Source organism: Pelodiscus sinensis, unplaced genomic scaffold (genome assembly GCF_049634645.1).
Source record: "Pelodiscus sinensis isolate JC-2024 unplaced genomic scaffold, ASM4963464v1 ctg35, whole genome shotgun sequence".
Classification (NCBI taxonomy): Eukaryota; Metazoa; Chordata; order Testudines; family Trionychidae; genus Pelodiscus; species Pelodiscus sinensis.
Window position 1 is genome coordinate 6,823,758 of NW_027465908.1, and position 20,080 is coordinate 6,843,837.

A 20,080-nucleotide genomic window follows, 5' to 3' on the forward strand; every position below is an offset into this window, starting at 1 on the left:
CTCCTGTGGGGCTGTGAGTGTTGCTGTCCCTGCTGTACAGACATGGCCATAGAGCCTCAGGAGGCTGTAGCCGTGGGAGACACTTCCCTGGTTTCGGGAGGGAGACGAGACGTCAAGGCCCATGACTCGGAGCCAGCTACCAATGCCCATGGAAAGCTGATTTTCAGAGGGGTGTGATCAGCCCTTCCTGTGTATGTGGCTTCTTCAAAGGGGCTTTATTAGGAGCTAAAAGTTGAAGAAGGGACATTCAGAAGGGTGAATTTCTTTCCCTGGCAGTCTTTTCTGTGTGCCCCCGTGGCCTAATGGACAAGGCACTGAGCTCCTAAATCAGGGATTGTGGGTTCAAGTCCCACCTGGGGTGACAGTTTCTCTCACTGGCAAAGAGTTTACATTCCTCTGCTCTCTGAAACAATTAGCATGGATGCTCCACAGTTGCTCTCTCCCTCTCTGGAGAAGTTGTTCAGACCCTGCACTAGCAAATGCTGGTGTAAGATGCAGATCTTATTGCTAAAAGCCCAGGTATTCAAAGTCAGAATAACGAGGCACATTTTGCTCTAGAAGGCCAGGAGTGACAGCCTGTGGCAGAGCAGGGTCTGTCTGGAGACAAAGTGGACCTGAGGATGAGAAGGCCCATGAGAGGCAGAGACTCCAGAGCAGTGGGGTGGTTAGTTATTTGGTCTGGCAAAAGGACAGAAAAACCCCAGGCCCTGAGCATGGTGCGGGCGAAGCCCATGGGGCAGTTTGCCTGGTGGGGTTCGGGGCGTGGAGAAGCTGTGAAGCTCTGTGAGTGGATAAGGTCCCTGGCTGAGCTGCGCCACCAGCCTTGTGTGCGACTCAAACTGTCTCAAACTGTCCCACATCCCCTTTTGTGTGTCTGTTGCAGTGAGAGGGAGCCCTTGGCTATGGGACCCACTTGTGCCTGTTGTTCAGGGTTAAATAAGTTCTTCCCCAGGAGGCTGCCTGTTCCCTTCCCACCTTGCATTGGCTGGGAATCAAATCAAGCAAGGGGCAGCAAACGCCAGGCACCATCATAGTCTGGGCCACAGATACAGACCGTCTTGGAGCTATCCCAGGAGGAGTCTCTGCAGTCCATGCGGAGGAATGCCGACGTTTTTGGCCAAATGGCCAATGGTCTAGCAAAGAAAGGCCACCTCCCTCCTACCCCCGCATCCTACCAAGTCAGAGCCAAGGTCAAGGAATTGCGGCAGGGGTATGTGAGGGAGGAACCGCATTACTGTGCATGCTCTCGGAGAGGATGAAGAGCAGTGAGAGGCAGCCCACAGCTGCAGGACCCATTTGTGCCTGTTTTTTCAGGGTTCAAATAAAAGCTCAGCAAGGAGCTTTGATGCTCCCTCTTTACATTGCATTGGCTGGGAATTGAACCCAGGTCAACTGCTTGGAAGGCAGCTATGCTCACCACTATACCACCAATGCCTGCCTGCAAAGATGTTGGGAAAATTAGTTAGGAAATCCTACATCTGCCATGAGGCTAGCCAGAGGCGAGAGGGTGCCTGTGTGGTTTGGGTAAAGCAGAACTTCTTGGCTATTAGGCAAAGACCAGAAGTGGTGATGCTGGGCTAGTGGCTGCCCTGCGCTCTCCGTGGTGTGAGGAGCCGGGTGGGAGAGGAGTCCCAGAGGTTGTTGGGTGGGAGAGTAGAGTTTATCAGACTTTGGGCTAAGCTCTAGAGCAGCCAAGGGAGAGGTGGGGAAGTGGCTTCTGGATACTCTGTGTGGCCTGGGGATGTGGACCAAGAGCCGTCCTTGTGTTTTTTGCCGTAAAGTGTTGTTTCTGGGTCCTTTGCCTAAGATTGAGCACGTCTGCCTTCCGGAGAGCCATGTCCCAGGCACAAGCCCCAGAGACCCCTCCAGGGACACATCACAGGACCAAGCAAGGGGCAGAAACACTGGGCACTGTCAGTGTCTGGGCCAGAGATAAAGACCCTCTTGGAGCTGTGATCCGAGGGGGAGTCTCTGCAGGCCCGGCAGTCCAGGAGGAGGAATGCAGACATTTATGAACATAAGAACATAAGAACGGCCGTACTGGGTCAGACCAAAGGTCCGTCTAGCCCAGTGTCCTGTCTGCCGACAGTGGCCAGCACCAGGTGCCCCGGAGGGGGTGGACCGAAGACAATGATCAAGCGATTTGTCTCCTGCCATCCCTCTCCAGCCTCTGACAAACAGAGGCCAGGGGCACCATTTTATCCCCTGGCTAATAGCCTTTTATGGACCTAACCTCCATGAAATTATCTAACATATGGCCCAATGGCTGATGGCCTTGCAGAGGGAGGCCACCTTCCTCCTCCTGTGGGCCTGTGACCAAGACCAAGTCAGACCCAAGGTCAACGAATTGCGGGAGGGGTATGTGAGGGCCCGTGAGGGCAGGTCCCGCTCTGGGGAAGCACCGCAGCACTGTGCATACTGAGAGGAACTGGACCGAATCCCGGGGTGTGGGAGCCCCTGTCTCCAGGGAGAGTTGTGGAGTCTGGGATGGAGACACCTGGGAAGCAGCGGCCGCAGCTTCAGGATGACAACGCTGATGACCTGCAGCTCCAGGACGAGGAGAAAGATTCCAGAAACTTTATGACCTTCACCCTGGACAACGCTGATGACCTGCAGCGCCAGGAGACACAGGAGGACTCCCAAATGTCTTCAGGCAGCGGGGAGGGAACATCAGGTGAGTGCTGGGAGGTTGCAACACCCCGGACATGTCGACACTTGCAGTCTCCTTCAGGAGAGGGATGCAGATGGAGACATTCGAAATTGTAAATGAAACCAGGATTTAAATATCCTGCTCTACATTTGCATAATCACATCTGGGTGCTGTTTCAAAATACTTTAACAGCAGTGTCAGCGTTTGCTAGTCGGGGCTCTGGACAGCCCCTGCACAGAGGGAGATGGCAACTGCGGGACGCTTTGGCCAACTGTCCCAATGTCTCCCAGCAGAAAAGAAAACAAAAGAGGCCAATGCAAACAGCCCCTGGCAGCGAGGGAGTCAGCACGTCGGTGGGTGGGGCAGGACGCTGGGGGCAGAGCTGGGCTCTAACTCGCTGGGTGACCTTGGCCCATTCAGTGAATCTCTCCCTCCCTCCATGGCCCTGTCTGTACAGCAGGGACAGCAACACTCACAGCCCCATAGGAGGGGGCTGATTTGATGCTTCACCCCATGGCCCAGCAATGAGCCCCCAAGCTTCCCCCTGTGTTTTGGGAGCCAGGTTTGCCCTTTGAATTCTGTGGGGCAGGTGATGTCAGGCCGGGTACTGGGATTAGTTACCAGTTTCCCTGGCCCTGGGGCCTTGATAACTTCACAGCTGTGATGGCCGAGTGGTTAAGACGTTGAACTAGAAATCCAATAGGGTTTCCCTGCGCAGGTTCAAATCCTGCTCGCAGCGAGGCTTGAGTTTTGGCCGCAGCCCTAACCAGGCAACAAGCTGCACAACCCCTGAGCCACTCTCCCCATCCCCAGTCAATCCCTTTCTGCGTCTTTCCGAGAGAGACACAGAGCATGGTGCCTCGTTATGGGTCCCTGGGCTCTAGGGAAACTCTCAGCTCCTGCAGCCTCTGCCCCTTGCCCAGCACCCCATGGCTCAGCCCTACCCCTGAGGGCTGCTGAGGGCTGCCCTGCTCCAGTGTGTGATAGGAGTTGAGTGAGAGGATGGAGTGTCTGGGCCTGCCCGCAAAGATCCATCCATGAAGGGCAGAAATGCTGGGGATATGAAGTGGGTCACTCCTCTCCCGGCACACAGCCCCGCCCCCCTTCCCTGTGTTGGAAGCAAAGGTTCTAGAGAAGTATTGTTTGGGGGGGGGGGGGGGGGTCTTGTTCCCTGCTCTTGCTCTGCCTTGGCCAAAGAATTAGTAACAGAATAATTGTCCAAGTTTGTCTACTGTCAAGCATGTTTCTGGGGAGGGGGTGGTTATCCTGTTTGCTTAATGTGAAAATGCCCCTTCTTCAAATCCAAGCAGAAACTGGGAACAGGAAAGGGGGTTCTGCTCTGATTTGTGGCTCCCCAGGTAAACACAGCTCCTGCTGCTTGGGGATAGGGATGAGCCCAACTCCCAGGCTGAGTAAACCAAGGAACAGTCCTAGAAAGCCAGGGGCCAGTGTGTCTCCCAGACAGACAGCCCCAGGCTGGGAGGACAGAGCTGCCCAACATCTCTAGTGCTGCAGGGGATGGGGGCAGGGGGAGCAGGCACATTGGTGCTAACAACCTGCTAATGTGGTACCATCTTTCAGCCAGGCCAACAGGGAGTGTTTCTTGTGGAGTCAGCTGATTCCCCCCCCCCCCCCCCGCTTAACCCTTGTACCTGCCCCCTGGCAGAACAGAGCCCCAGGTTGCAGCTCAGCTTTTCTCCTACAGGGCAGCTTGTGATGACAGCTCTAAGCAAACCCCTGAACTTGAAGTTATTAGCCTACACCAAAGCCTGGGATTAAACCAGGAACCCTCAGATCTTCAGTCAAACACTCTCCCAAATGAGCTACTTTGGCTGTGATAAGTGGCTTGTCTGGCCTGTAATTCTCTGTCCAGGATGTTTGGCAGTGGGGCCGCATGTCGTTAAAGCACTTCCGGAAAATCATGCCAATCTAGACGCAGCCTGGGTGAAGGGGGGGGGGGGGGGGGGGGGGAAGAGAGATTTTCCCCACCAGGTCTTTGTCCCTCGGAATCCCTGGGGACGCTGGGTTTTGTCTTGTTTGGTTTCCCTTTTTCCCTCCTCACTGGGGGGAGCGGGCGACTCTCTCGCCCTCGCGGCAGGAAGTCCTGGCACAGAGATGGGACGGGCAGATGCTCTGAGAGTGAGTCCCTGGGCTGTCTGGGGAGAGAACTTTCACCCTTCCAGCTGCCCAAGTATCACCAGGATGGCCGAGTGGTTAAGGTGTTGGACTTAAGATCCAATAGATGTTTGTCTGCGTGGGTTCAAACCCCGCTCCTGGTAGTTTCCTGTTTTGGAGAGACATCAATCTGGATGGTGCTTTGTCCTGCTGTGAGGCAGGGGGCTGGACTTCATCTCTGAAGGTCCCTTTGGCTATGTCTGCACTGGCGGTATCTTGCACAAGGGTTCTTATGCAAGAACACATCCACCCTGCCATGTGTGAGCTGTGCTTTTGAGCAACAGCATCCATGGCAGTGTGGACGCTCACTTGTGCAAGAAAGCTCTGATGGCCATTTTAGCCATTGGGCTTTCTTGCACAAGAAACACCTGTCCCATGTCCACACTGCCCTCTTGTGCAAGAAGCCCTCTCTTACCACGCTTTACTGTAAAACTTCTTGGCTACGTCTAGACTACATCCCTTTTTAAGAAAAGGGATGTAAATGAGATGTATCGCAATTGCTAATGAAGCGGGGATTTAAATCTCCTGTGCTTCATTAGCATAAAAATGGCTGCCACTTTTTTTGTCGGAGAAAAGCGCCAGTCTAGACGCTGACCTTTTGAAAAATAAAGCCTTTCCCGAAAGATCCCTTATCCCTCTTGAAATGAGGCACTTCCAGGGTGGGCCCTGGACTGTGAGGCTGCAATGACCTGATGCCAGGCAAGGTACCACTGAGAAGTCTCAGCCCCAGCCCTGCCTCCTCCAGTCTCAGCCTAACCTATTTAGCTGTCTCTTTCTGCCCCAGAGAGCAGGGCATAGAAACTGCTTTAGGGAGTATCAAAGGGAACTGCAATAAGAGAAGACCCACTGTTTCTGAACCAGAGACCTTTCACAGGTTGGGCAAATGTGATAACCACTACACCACAGAAACACACATCACAGTGTCTTCTGCTGCTGCACTTAACCTTGGGCAAATATTCGGTTGCTAACCCTTTGGCCAACAGAGATTGCTGCAGGGCAAAGGAATTCTCTGCTGTCAGGAAGGGACCAAACTGAAGGAGGCCAGGCCCCCACCTGGGGACTCCAACCTAACCCCTGAGAGGCTGCTGTGCCTGGCACTGGCAAGGCAGGGCTCTGACTGCAATTGCTGGGACAGGGGAGCCAGCGCCAAGTGCCCTTGTGATTCCCTGGGGGTGTCAGTGCCCAGAGACCCTGCGAGTGCCACCTCTGCAGCTCCTGCTACCGTGGAGAGTGACTCTCGTCCCCCCTCCCTTGGGATGGGCAATGGCAACAGGTGGAGGAGCTGGGAGAGAAGTCCCAGAGAGCAGCCCCATGACTAAGCTGGCCAAGCAGCTGCTGGGTGTGGGGGAGGTGAGGGAGGCAGCCCCCAGTGGTGCCTGGCCAATGTGTCTGCTCTCCCTGCCATCCCTCCCTACGTAGCTGGAGTTGGCCCTGTCCCCACAGCAGGAAGCTGAAGGGGGCAAAGAGCAGAAGTGCTGGAAGCTGGTGGAGGTGGCCTCTGGGTTTGATTTAGTGAGTCTTAGTTGGACTTGCTAAATCAAAAGCTGTAAGATCGATTGTGGCCATTCCTCCCCAGCTGGACGTGGTTCTTGTTCTTCTGCAGGACACGGCCAAAGGAGAGTAAGGACGAGCCAATGGGCATCCAGATCAGATCACACCCTTGTCGAATGGATGGAAACAGAAACCAGACACACACACAGAGCCGGTTTGAATTGGTTCCAGCTGAGGGACGGGTTTGTCTGGTTTATGTGCATTGGCACTAGAGCATGTGAGGGGTTTGTGGCCATTTGAATAATCCCTGGTCAATAGAAATCCAAAGTGTGACACAGCTGCAGATGTAAAAGTTTCATTTCAATTGATGAGCTTTTTAAGGGGGCACTTGTTACACCCCCAGAGCAGCCATGTGTTTGCATCCAGCATTGGGAACGGAGCAGGAAACGAGGCTTTTGTGTGACACACATCTCAGGTGGGAGGGGCCCTCACTGACCCCAGAGTGTGACTGGTCCTAACAAGGGATTTGCCCTGAAAGCAGCAGAGCTGGGGCAGGACAGAGAGTCCTGGGAGATGAAGCAGCTGGAGGGAGCCAGGAGAGCAGAGGCCAGCCTGAGAGCTGAGAGTCAGAGGTGCCCACTGCACTTTTACCCCACAGGTCCCATGGTGTAAGGGGCAGCACTCAGGACTCTGAATCCCGCAATGTGCGTTCAAGTCTCAGAGTGGGACCTACTAAGACTCAGCTGGTTTTTACAAGTTCAGGTGCTTCAGCTTCCATGCCCTGAGGTTCAACAAAGAGAGTTTTGTTCCTCTCGCTGGGTGTCTGAGGCCCCTGGAGCTCCATCTCCAGACTGAGCAGGGGGGCGGGAAGGGCCTGATGCCATCACAGCTGCAGGGCAGGTCACCTGCCTGGCCCCTGAGCTCAGCCCGTGCTGGAGGCAGCCAGACAGTGTGAGTGGATTAGATGGGGGGAAGGGTCCTGAGTCCTGGCTCCCAGCCACGCACCTTGGCACAAAGACCAATGGCCCCTGCACAAAGTGCATTGTGGGAATAAGAGTTGGGGCAGCAGGAAAGGGGCCGGCCCCTCAGCACCAGGGCGCAGGCAGGAGAAGATGGGAGTGAATCCTGCTACCTCTGCCATGGCTTAGCCCGGGAGGGCTGGGGTCTAGTAGCTTTTCACCCCAGCCTTGTGGGAAGCCAAGTAGGAAGGGGCCACTGCAGGTGCACAGCCCCCTGGCCTGCTGTGTCTGTGGGAAGGGTTCAAGCCCCTTGCTGGGTGAAGCCCTTCTTTAACTCACATTCTCAGTTTGCAAACAATTCACCTTCAGCTTTCACCAGGGTTTTAGAAAGAAAAAGTCTAGTCCTGGGGTCCAGCTTTAGTAGAACCAGAGAGAGAACCAACTGCAATTTCCATCTTCTGAGGAGAAGGGAAGAGGATTTTCTTCTCCTCAGTTCTAGCCACATGAGCCCATTGAGGAGAAAAAATAACCCTCCGCCCGCTGATTGTCCCCTGTCAGCTTCTGTAGCTTCACCTCCTGCCACAGCAGCTCCAGCTTTGAGCTCCAAATCTCAAGGGGCTGGTGGGGAAATGAGGAGCTGGCAGCTCGGGTTAGTGGCTTCCCTGAGAACCAGAGGTGGAGTGTTCACAAGGTGCAGGGCAGGGTGCTAGAAAGTGCTGAAATTTGCGTAGCTTTTTGCAGAAGAACAGTGCAGTGTAGACACAGCCTGAGTGTTGCTCAGCACTAGTAGGAGACAGGAAGGGACAAAACGATCTAACGGCACCTGCAGCCTTTCAGAACAACCCCAGCCCCAACCCCAAGAACCAGCCCTTCCCTCCGCCCTCCCTGGGGTCTGCTGGGAACTGTCTGGACTCAAACCTACCCCGGTTTCACCCTAAGGATTCCCTGGTCTGTAAAAGCTGCGTCCTGGAAGTGAGAAAGCAGCTGAAGTGACACTCGTGGGACTTGAACCCACAGCCTTTGAAGGGCTAGCAAGATTCACATGAATTGCTGCAGCTTAAACCTCCAACATGCTTTCCATTACACCCCAGAGCCTGGTATCACCATGCTCTGCTTTGCAGCATGGCAATTGCTGGGGGAAAAGAAAGGGGAACCAGGTCTGCCTCTTTTGGGAGAGCAGGTAGGAAGAGGAAGGGGGCCACTGAGCCCCAAACAGTGAAAATAGGAGACGAGAACAAAGCTACAGTGGGAGAATGTGGGCATTGATCCCACTGCCTCTTGCATGTTAAGCAAGCGCTCTACCACTTGAGCTAATTCCCCTACCTGTGAAAGAGTCTGCTACCTCACCTACCTTGTTCCAGAGCCCGTAACGTCCCTGCAGCAAAAAAACTTCAGGACCAGACTTCAAAGAGAAACTGCTGAGCTACACTTCATCTTCAAGTTTGACACAATCAACTCTGGATTAAACAAAGACTGGGAATGGCTCGTTAACTAGAAAAGCAGCTTCTCCTCTCTTGGAATTCACACCTCCAGATCAGCTACTAGAAGTGGCCTCATCCTCCCTGACTGGATCCACCTCGTCATCTCCAGCCTGATCCTGGCCTGCATATTTATACCTGCCTCTGGATATTTCCACTACATGCATCTGACGAAGTGGGTCTTTGCCCACGAAAGCTTATGCTCCTACACTTCAGTTAGTCTATAAGGTGCCACAGGACTCCTCCCCGCTATAACGTCCCTGCGGCTGCCTAAGGCTTCTTTCTGAAAGGGCCACTTGTGAGACTGACACCCGTGGGCCGGCAAGGTCGGAGGTTTAGGACGTGATGCTCATATCACACAGACACATCTTAAGAGCAAGGCCCTTATTTCAAACCATAACGGGCTCGCTGTTCCGACGTCCCTGCAAACCTCATGGTGCAAGGAGTGCGGAGTGAGGGATCGGAATTGTGATTTATTTGGAAACAAGTGCTGTGTAGCCAGCGCCAAAATACAAAATAAGCTATTTCAACATTGACTTGAAATAAGCTACCCAATTGCATCGCTTATTCTGAGCTATGGGACGCACCCTAGTGAGTTAGAGCCCAGCTCTGCCACCAGCTCCCTCCACCCACCCACAATGAGCTGAGGTGCTGCAAAAGTTCCTTGTGAGGAGGATTTGCCTATCGGTGGAGAATGTGGGTATCGATCCCACTGCCTATCGCATGCTAAGCAAGCGCTCTACCACTTGAACTAATTCCCCTGCTGTAGCAACAGGGCCCCTCTTGGAGGCTCTTCCCTTCTCCACAGGAACGTCTGTCTTCTAGTTCAGCTAGTCGAGGGAAAGGAAAAGGCTCCAAGGAGGCTCCTCCTCACACTCGTGCTTGTGACCCTCATTCTCTCTCCGGCCTCAACGGCAGATCTCCAGAAGGAGACTCCCTGCAGCAAAGCCATGGGGGGCTCTGAGACTCCCTGCAGCAAAGCCATGGGGGGCTCTGAGACTCCCTGCAGCAAAGTCTCTGAGGTTTCCTCTGACCTGCAGCCTGTCCCACCTGGCCACTGTCATGGACTCTCTGTGAGGTCATCACCTCCCAACCTCCTTTAGCCAATAAGCTGAGGGGCTGCAAAAGGCCCTTGTGATGTCACTGCCACACCCACCCCTGCCCTCCAGGGCTAATGTCCTGCCCCAGGCAGCCCCTTTGCCTGGCTGAGCTGCTCCCAGGGGTGAAAGTGACACATTTCTTACAGGGACTGTTCTATTGGGCACCACCCCTTGGGTGGGGGGAGGCTCAAGGCAGGAAGTTGGGGGAGGGGTTGTGATAGGACAGTGCCTGTAAGAAATTAAAATGTGGGCAACTCGAGGTGGGGATTTGGGGAGTGTGTGATAGTGGTGGGGGGCTCAGGGCAGGGGTGATGACGTGGAAGGGTGGAGAAGTCAGGGCACAGGATTAGGGATGGGGGAGGGTTGGGGCTGGGACTGTGTGTGTGTGTTGAGGGGATCAATGAGACTAGAATCCCGGCTCCCTCTGCTCTGGGCTCCCTGAGGCCCTTTCACACACAAGGGCTTTCTCTGCAGCATGCTGGGGGGAGAAACCCCTGAGCCAGTGACACGGACTGACCTGAGTGCAGGCCAACAAGGGTTTCAGTGAAGCTACATGTGAATGGATCCATCTAGTAACCCCTGCCAGCCACACGCACAAGGGAGGGGACTTTAGCCAAGGAAGCAAGGACTCTGAGGGAGGGTTGGAAGCGAAGGGGATTAATCAGATGGACGGGAGTTTCCAGTGCTGGGCTGTGGCTAAGATGGATGCGGGGATGTCACAGGGCACTAGCACAGCAAGGGGACCAGAGAGGGCCCTGCTGCACTGAGAGACATGGCAAAGCCTGGGATTGAACCAGGGACCTTTAAATATTTCACCTTAGGCTCCCCACACTGAGCTACCCATAAACCCCTCTAGCTGGTTATTAACTGTCCGGGATGTCTGGCAGCCGTGTCACTAACATGATGCCGTCGTGCCCGGCCCAGGAAGGCGCGACTGGTGTTTCCTGCCACCTGCAGTTTGACTGGCTCCTTCCCCCCATTCCTGCCTTAGCTCCCGGGCTGACCTGGCAGCTGAAGTGGTCGGGGGCCCAGCAGCCTGGGCAGGGAGTCGGGTGGCCAGACCCTGGTGGCAAGAGTCTTGGTGCTACTTGTTTCCCTGCCCCCTCTGGTGCCCTCACTCCCCACCCGCAGCCCCTGCTGCCTGCCTGGGTCCCTGTGCTGTGTCAGACGCTCAATGAACCCTCCTGTTTCACACGGGCTGGGAGTGGCTCTGGGCGAGGGCACAGGGCTGTGTCATTCCCTGCGGGAGCGGGAGGCCCCCGGAGCCCAGAGCGAGTGGACTCCCCAAGGGGCACACGGTGAGAGACAGGGGGCTGGCGGCTCAGGGAGGGGCGGTCCCAGGAGGCAGAGGGCACCTGTGACTCTCGGCTGGCAGCTGACACTCTGCTCCTCGCTTCCCTCCCGCTGCTTCACCTCCCAGGGCTTCTTTCTCCTTCCCTGTCCATAGCAGGCAGCTACACAAAGGCAAGTCACCAAACCAGACACCCCTGTGGCCAGCATGGGGCTTGCACCCACGACCTGGGCGTTATCAGCATCAAGCTCTAAACAGCTGAGCCAGCAGGCCCAAATGCCCCTTCTGGGGGGGCAGGCTCCCCAGCTCACAACCCTCCTGTCACACAAAACTTACCAATGGGGTTGATTTTCCTCCATCTCCCCTTGGTTGCTGCTGCACTAAAAGAAATCCTGAAACCAGCCCCGTCTCCTGTCACTGGAGAGATGGCCCTGTGCTGGGATATGAGAGAGTATCCCAGTGATGCTCCTCACAGCCCAGGAGAAGAAGGGGGCTCTGGGTGGAAGGAAACCAAGTAAAACAGGTCCCAGTGGGCATGAGCTGGGCAAACGCTTGGTCCAGTTGAGTGAGGGGAGGTTGGTCCCATGGTGTCAAGGGCAGCGCTCAGGACTCTGCTGCTGCTGGCAGGGAAGAAGCTGGGAGGCAAGGTGCTGGCAGCAAGAGATTCCAGCTGCCTCTTTCCTTGGGTCTGCCGGCCACCAGCCACCTCGACCAACCCTCAAACCAGCTGGACTAGCCAGCCCACGTCACAGTGAGTCGCCAGTGGCCCTGTCAGAGAAGAGCCATTGGCAGCTGCAGAGACGTCCCTGCTGCTGCCTGAGGCGCCTTTCTTGAAAGGGCCACTGGTGAGCTGCTTTTTTTTGTAGGCCGGCTAGCTCAGCTGGTTAGAGCATGATGCTAATAACGCCAAGGTCATGGGTTCAAGCCCCATGCTGGCCATAGGGATGTTTGGTTTGGTGACTTCCCTTCCTTTAGTTGCCTGCTATGGACAGGGAAGCAGAAACAAGCAAAAGGCTGAGAGCTTTGCAGGAAGTAGGGCAGAGATCTGATAGGGGGAGGCTCCAGCCTGCACAGCCCCAGTGGCTAAAAGGGCCTTGGCCTGGCTTCCTGTCCACAAAAGCAGGGGACCTGATGCCCAAATTCCTGCTGCAGCAGTGGCTACCTCAAAGCACCAGCTGGGGGGCAGGGAGACTCAATATGACCGGGAGGCCCGGAGCATGTGAGCCCTGCACAGAGGCTGCTGCTGGTGGCCTGCTTCAGTGGCCCAGCAGCTCAAGTTCTCCTGAACCAGCTTCTCCCCCTGGAGCCACCCCCCAGCGCTGCTGAGGCCCCTGACATGAGTCTGTGGGACCAGGGCTTTGTCCAAGGCTTTGTCCAAGGATGGTTGTGGAGTTTGTGAGGGAGACGCCTGGGCAGCAGCAGCTGCAGCTTCAGGATGACAACGCTGATGACCTGTAGCTCCAGGACGAGGAGGAGGATTCTAGCAGTGTCGTAACCCTGCCTTGGAGCCAGTCCCTGGTCTTCCTGCTTCAGGATGACAATCTGCTCATGCAGGCAGTGCTGCCAGGTGCTAAGTTCCCAACACTGGGCTGAAAAGTACAACCACTGTCGGGTGTAACTCAGTGGTAGTGTTTGAGTGCCGATTGTAGAGGTCCTTGGTTCAATCTCAAGTGCCCCCTTAAAAAGTTGATTATCCTAAGTGAAACATTTGCACCTCCAGGTGTGTCAGTCATGGATTTCTATTGTACAGGGATTCTTAAAATGTCAGCAAACCCCTCATGTGTTCTTGTGCCAATGCATGTAAACCAGGCAGACGGGTCCCTCGACTGAAACCAGTTCAAACCTGCTGGGTGTCCGGTTTCTATTCCCATCAACTGAGCAAGGCTGAGATCTGAACGCCCATTGGCTGTTCTGTACAGAAGAACAAGAACCACGTCCAGCTGGAGAGGAATTGCTGTGATCAATCTTCTGGAACTTGATTCAACGAGTCAAACTAAGACTCACTAAATCAAACCCAGAGGGCACCCCCACCAGCTTCCAGTACTCCTGCTCTTTGCTCCCTTTGGCTTCCTGCTGTGGGGACAAGGCAAAGTTCAACTGAAGGAAGCCAACTCCAGGTAGAGATGGAGGGATGGTAGGAAAAGCAGACACATTGGTCAGGCACCGCTGGTTTCATGCACACTCAGCCTCACCTACAGCTGGGAGGCAGTTTGCAGTGAGCTGAAAAGAAACTGGCTAACAGGATATTTCTGGGTCCAGATGTGCAAACTGCTGGCAGTCAGCCTTGTTGCCCTTGTTAGGGGTATGACTAAAACCCAGGCCTCAGTGTGAGAAAGATCAACCCTGCACAGGGAAAAACTTTTGGATTTTTAAGCCAACTCCTTAACCACTTGGCCATCATTACTGTAAGAGACCATTCTTCTGCACTTATATGTGAACAAAAAATTTGTGACTTGCTCGTTGGCCAATTCGGATTGCTACAGGACAAAGGAATTCTCCCTTAATTCTGTGCCCTCAGGAAGGGACAGACCCAAGGAGGCTGGGCCCCCACCTGGGGTCTCCAACCCAAACTGTGAGACCCAAGGGCTTACAGTCCAGACGATTAGTGTTTGCTGCACTTTTCCCTTCCCCCAGCAATTCTAAATCTCAAGGCCAACTCTACAGTCCCAGCGGCTGGGGCAGATGTGCATGTTAGAGCCTCTGCCCACTGAGCTGTAGCCTTCTGTGCCCAGGGAGCCAGACACCGCCAGGGCTGGAGGGAAATGGGGATTGGCTGCACTTTGGGAGTCAAAGGTGTTGTTTGGGACCATAGAATAGAACAGTTTTAGGTGCTGCACTGCAGAGGGCACCATGGCTTAGCTGGCTAAAGCACCTGCCTTGTAAATAGGAGATCCTGGGTTCAACTCCCAGTGGTGCCTTGCTGTGGCCTTTGCTCACATTTTCCTATGTCCTTCTGGGACACAGAAGAGGCCTCCCCTGGCCACCCATGGAACTGCTGGTTCAGGGGAGGCTGGTTAGGGAGAAGGAAACCAGAAACCTGGAGCGGGTGCAGAGATGACTAGCACTGGCCAGGCAGGGCTCTGACTCCCACTGTAAGTCCCTGGGTACCACAAATGGGCCAGTGAGTCCTTCTCCATGGTGGTCCCAGTGCTCTGAGTGCGAGAGACGTGCCTGTAACTCCCCGCTGGGAGCGTGGGCCCTGCCCTGCCTGGTGAGGGAGGAGACAAACACAGGCTGGTTGACAGGGGCTCTGACACTCCAGCATCGGGGTCGTCCAGGCCGTCAGACGGATTTAAACCAGGCCGGTTGGAGCCTCCTGCTCTCGCCAAGGGGGATTCTGCACTTGCTGCCTTGGGAGCCAGGGTCACATTGCAGAGCTCCCCCAGGGACGTCCTATGGAACCACCAGCCCAGCCCCAGCCACTCTCCTGCACCCTCCACAATGTGGCTGCGTTTTATCCTCCCCCTTCAGTAACAACTGGCCATTCCCCGCAAGCCCCAGCCACCGTGGGACCCGCTCCCTTCCCCACGAGCAGTGAGCGCCAGTGTAGCTCCCTGATGAGGCTGCGGCTGTGGGAGACAAGCCCCGGTTTTGGGAGGGAGATGAGATGTCAAAGTGTTGAGTTTCACACTCTGGGGGCAGCTGGAGGTGCCTCCTGAGAGCTGGTTTTCAGAGGGGTGTGATCAGTCCCCCCCTGTGTTTCTGGCTCCTTCCAAGGGCTTGAATCTGGCACCTAAAAATTGAGGAATGTGCATTTGGAAGAGGGAATTTCTGTCTCTGTTATCGTTAGTGTGCCCCAGCAGCTTAATGGACAAAGCAATGGCTTCTTAAACCAGGGATTATGGATTCAAGTCCCACCTGGGTTGACAGTTTTGATGTTTCCTGGCAGATGTAGAGTCTCTTTGGCTTCCTCTTTGCCATGTTATCTGTGAAATGTTTCAACACTGGGCAAGTGTCCCCTGGAACTGCCATTTCCCCCAGGCAGGACCCCTCAGGAGCAGACAGTGACACTGGTGTTAGGCGCAGACAGGAGGAGAGTGTTTGTTAAAAGCTGAGGTGTGCACAGTGAGGTCACTTGCAGAGATGCAGGCGCTGGCGTCTCTGTATGCGCCTTGGCACCTGTTACCCATTGGTACCCACCACCACTCACCCCACTGCCAGCACCCAGACAGAAGGCCAGTGCACATGGAGCCAGCGACCGTAGCGAGGGAGGCGGCTGCAGCACAATTCCAGGCCTGGGGCCCATTGAACAATTGTTTGAAATATTTTTAAAACAAAAAAATATGAAAAACTTTAGGCTCCATCTGCACTGCAGGGTTCTTGCCCGAGAACTGTTTTGGGGAAGAGTTCTTGTGCAAGAGCAAGTCCACACTGCTGTGTGCTTTAGCCCTAAAAGCAAGGCAGGATAGCTCAGTTATTTGAATGTTACTTTGCTAAGCCCAGGGTTATGAATTCAATCCTTGAGATAACCATTTAGGTATCTGGGGCATATCTGTCAAGGATGGTTCTTGGAGCTTCCATTAGCGCAAGGACAGAACTACCTGACCTCTCAAGGCTCCTTCCAGCTCTATGAGATGGTGTATCTCCTTATAAAGAGAATTGTGGACACTCTCTTGTGTAAGAAAGCTCTAGCCATAGGGGTTTCTGGCACAAGAAATCCCTCTTGCCTGTGCACACTGCCTTCTTGTGCAAGAGGGCTTATTAATTATGGGGAGAGGAATAACTCTTGTGCAAGAAGCCATCTTTTCTAATGGTTTACTGTATATTTTCTTGTGCAAGAATGCACATGCAGGGTAAACACTCCGCTAGTTTTTGCATAAGAACGGCCATTCTTGTGCAAAAAGCTTGCAGTGTGAAAAACCTCACACCAACAAGCCCACCCCAGGAGGTCCCATTGAGATTTGAACTCACATTGCAGGTTTCTAAGTCCTGAATGGTGATTCCAAAATAGCTTATTTCGAACTAGCACGTCTACACTGCAGGGAAACCTCAGTATAGTCTGAGGCAGGCTCCCCACTGTGGACAAGCTGTCTCGATTTAGTCCCTGGGAAGAATAACTCAGAATGGCCCCGGGGAGGGGCTAGTTCAAACTAGCAGCAGTGGCGCAGCTACACAGGCCTTATTTTGAAATAGCTAATTTGGAACAGGTGTTATTCTTTGTAGAATGAGGTTTGCAGAAGTCGGAATAAGCCGCCGGTTACTTCAGAATTATTTCAAAATAACGGAATTGCTGTGTAGACTCTTGCATTGTTGTTGTGGAATAATGGCTATTGTTCCAAAAGAACTTTTGTGTGTGGACAGAACCTGCGCAGCCCAAGAAACGTGATTGGCAGCTCCTCCCCACAATCCTTTTGTCAATTGAAGTGCAGGGCTCTGAAAACATGGACCCAAGGTAACCAGCTTGGTTGCTTTCTGCTAAGGCCACGCTGGAGGGAAAAGAATGGCTCCTTCAAGCCAGAGTTGAGCCAGCAACCTAAGGACCATTTACCAAACACATGCTACAGTCTGCTGCTCTGCCAGCTGAGCTATCAAAGTGTCCCTGAGCAACATTAGTTTGCCCAGGTTGTCCCTTCTGCAAGTCTCAGGGCACCTGCTCCCCCAAGTAGATGGCATTGCTGATGAGGGGCAGAGGAGCACAGGGGCTGTCACAGGTACTTCACATGCAGACAGATCCCTTGAGTGAAACCTGAGCTAGATCCATCCATGTCTCAGCAAAAGGAAGAAAGTTGGGTTCTTCTCATGTGTCTTCTTTGTTCTAGAGTCTCTAGGGGTGCGGCACCGAAATCTTTTGTGCTGGCCGTAATGTTTTCCTTTATTTAAAATGAAGTTTGATCAACTAACATGAGACAGTTCAAACACTTAATCATTTAATGATTTAAATGAAACTTTTCTCCCCATCTGCAGCCCTAGCGAAATGGCTGGGGTGTGATTATGTCATTAGTGGCGAGTGTCCATTAGTAACCAAGAGTCCATGGAAAGGTTTGGGGAGGGCAGGGGCTCAGCAAAGGGGTGGGGTCTTGGGGAAGCGATTGGATAGATCCTGGCTTGCCCTGACATTTAAAAGGTGACCCTGGGGCCATGTGGCCCCCTGAGCAGCCGCTGATGTTCCCTGTGCGAGCCCCAGAACCAGCCCTGAGTGAGGGGGGCAGAGGAGGAGCAGCTCACACATGCCAAGGGGCTGGCTGGGGGCAAGACATGAGCCTGCAAGGCAGCAGTGACATCACAAGGGCCTTGTGCAGCACCTCAGCTCATTGGCTGGGAGGCAGTGACCTCACAGAGGGACCATGGCAACAGCCAGGTGGGACAGGCTGCAGGGCTGGGGCATCTCAGAGACCCCCATGGCCTGGCTGCCTGGAATCTCCTTTGGGAGGTTTCCCCTTGAGGGCAGAAGGGATTGAGGGTCCCAGCTGGGAGAGTCTCTGTGGAGATTTCACCTTTCCCAGGTTGCAGTGGGAGGGGCTGGGGCAGGCAGGGGTACAGGAGGGGCTGGCACTGAAATGAAGAGAGATCTGGGAGAAGCAAGAGGAAGGGCTGCAAACATCCAACGAGGATGGGATTTGAACCCATGCGTGCAGAGCACAAGGGATTAACAGTCCATCCCCTTAACCACTGGGCCACCTCAAATGAATTGTGTGGGTTTGTTTCAACCTACCCCAAGCCAGCACTACCAGGAACCTTTGTGCCACTCGCTGGCTGGCCAGGGACAACCAGGGCAGGAAGGTTTTGGCTTTTCACAATGTTCCCTGGGCTGTTGTACAAAGCTCAGTGCTGGTAAGAAACCCAAACAACCCCTGGCTACATCTACCCTGCAGACTTCTTGCTCAAGAACTGTTTTGTGCAAGAGTTCTTGTGCAAAACATCTTGTGCAAGAGCACGTCCACACTGCCATGTGCTTTTGGGCAAGAATGTCCGAGACAGTGTTCACGCTCTCTTGTGCAAGAAAGCTCTGATGGCCATTTTAGCCATAGGGGTGTCTTGCACAAAAAAACTGTTGCCCGTTCATACTACCTTCTTGTGCAAGAGCTCTTGCACAAGAGGGTTTATTCGTCATGGGGAGAGGAATAACTATTGCCCAAGAAGCCCTCTTTTCCTACATTTTGCCGTAAATTTAGTTGCTTAAGAACGCGCATGCAGTGTAGATGCTTCTCAAATTTTTGCGCAAGAACGGCCATTCTTGAGCAAGAAGCCTGCAGTGTAGATGTAGCCCCTGGGTGCCCAGAGAGGGGCTGTCTAGTCACAGTCTGGCTTGGCGCGCGCTCTGCAATGGGAAGACGTCCATGGAACAGGCAGATGGCAGCAGCACACGGCTCTGGTGGGCCCAGCATCCAGAGGAGCGTTTCTGATATGAGTGTTTACTGACAGTGTCCGTCTCTCGTCTGATTTCTCAGTGAGCTTCCCTCACATCCCCCTGCCGCAATTCCTTGACCTTGGCTCTGACTTGGTCTAGGATGCGGGGGTAGGAGGGAGGTAGCCTTTCTTTGTAAGACCATTGGCCATTTGGCATAAATGTCCACGTTCCTCCGCATGGACTGCAGGGCCTGCAGAGACTCCTCCTTGGAACACAGCTCCAAGAGGGTCTTTATCTGTGGCCCAGACAATGACAGTGCCTAGCGTTTGCTGCCCCTTGCTTGATTTGATTCCCAGCCAATTGAAGGTGGAAAGAGAACAGGCGACCTCCTGGGGGAGATCTTATTTAACCCTGAACAACAGGCACAAGTGGGTCCCACAGCCAAGGGCTCCCTCTCTCCGCTTTTCATGGGGAGCAGCTCAAACACCCTGTAGTATGTACTCTCAGATTGCCCCTGTCCCACCTGGCTGTTGTCTTGGACCCTCTGTGAGGTCACTGCCTCCTAACCAATGAGCTGAGGTGCTGCACACGGTGCTTATGATGTCACTGCTGCCTTGCAGGGCTCATGTCCTGCTCCTGGCCAACCCTTTGGCCTGTTTGAGCTGCTCCCCCTGTATCACCCCTACTCACTCAGAGTACATCTACACTACAGAAGTAAACAGGGTCTCAACCACTGCTTCCAATACAGCCAGCTGAAAGGGGAGAGCAGTCCTAGGTGTGGAGACTCCTTCAGTTGTGTAGCCCTGCAAGATACTCAGCTGTTGATATGGAAATACAGCTCATGCTGGGCTGGGAAAGGAATCCGGGCTGTGGCTATGTAAACCCAGTTCAGCCAGTGCTACAGGCCTGATGGAGGATCGGTTGTGAGAATGGAATGTGGAGTATTGTAACTAAATTGTCTGTTGTGGGGTCACAAACCATTTTATCTCTAACTGTAGGAATTGTAAAATATGACACCAGTGCTTGCAGGAGAGACGCTGTCATTGAAAAAAGTCTAGGATGGACGAGCCTTCCCCTTCCAGACTCAAGTGGAGTGGACTTTGGGTGTGTGGGGAAGGAGCGTGAACCAGCAGGCCACATGTCCTCCAGCCATGAGCTATGAGACGGGTTCATTCTGTCTCTCCCTCCCCCACTACCCAGTCTAAGGATTGACCTAAAACAGACCCCTTAAGGAATCTCTTTGTTATTTTGAAATATTATTCCAGTGGGGGCTGGAATCTTTTGTCCAGACTAGGCGGGGGGCCAAGAGCTGAAATCACCAAGGAAACTGACAAAGAGCAGAAATCACTGGGTTTATCCCAGAGCCAGACCGATCTCAATCGTAGAAGCAGCAGCTGGCAGGAGCAAGCAGCCAGCAGGGTGAACGATAGGGGCAAGAGCAGGTAGTTGATGGGTGGCCAGTAGGAGCAGTGGCAGGTGGCCAACTGAGTGGGTGAGATGCCTCCTATGCCCACTCCCTCCAATCACGCCTGAGCTCTTATCTGCCCTGAGCAAGGGCAGCAACTGTGAGTGGGGTACAGAGAAAGTTTGGGCACGTGAGTGGGAAACGTACATTGCTGGACTTACATTGCTGGCAAAGGACACTGCT

At 54.0% G+C, this 20,080-nt stretch overlaps 5 non-coding genes across 5 annotated transcripts; 4 read left to right on the forward strand and 1 right to left on the reverse strand.

The window, feature by feature from the left end:
* Positions 1-1,362: 1,362 nt before the first annotated feature.
* TRNAG-UCC (transfer RNA glycine (anticodon UCC)) lies at positions 1,363-1,434 on the reverse strand. Its single transcript has one exon. It is a non-coding gene; the product is annotated as a tRNA-Gly (tRNA).
* Positions 1,435-3,307: 1,873 nt separating this feature from the next.
* TRNAS-AGA (transfer RNA serine (anticodon AGA)) lies at positions 3,308-3,389 on the forward strand. The gene has a single exon. It is a non-coding gene; the product is annotated as a tRNA-Ser (tRNA).
* A 1,457-nt stretch (positions 3,390-4,846) lies between these two features.
* Positions 4,847-4,929, forward strand: TRNAL-UAA (transfer RNA leucine (anticodon UAA)). Its single transcript has one exon. It is a non-coding gene; the product is annotated as a tRNA-Leu (tRNA).
* A 7,080-nt stretch (positions 4,930-12,009) lies between these two features.
* On the forward strand, positions 12,010-12,083 carry TRNAI-AAU (transfer RNA isoleucine (anticodon AAU)). Its single transcript has one exon. It is a non-coding gene; the product is annotated as a tRNA-Ile (tRNA).
* A 1,905-nt stretch (positions 12,084-13,988) lies between these two features.
* Positions 13,989-14,062, forward strand: TRNAT-UGU (transfer RNA threonine (anticodon UGU)). Its single transcript has one exon. It is a non-coding gene; the product is annotated as a tRNA-Thr (tRNA).
* The last annotated feature ends 6,018 nt before the right edge of the window (positions 14,063-20,080 follow it).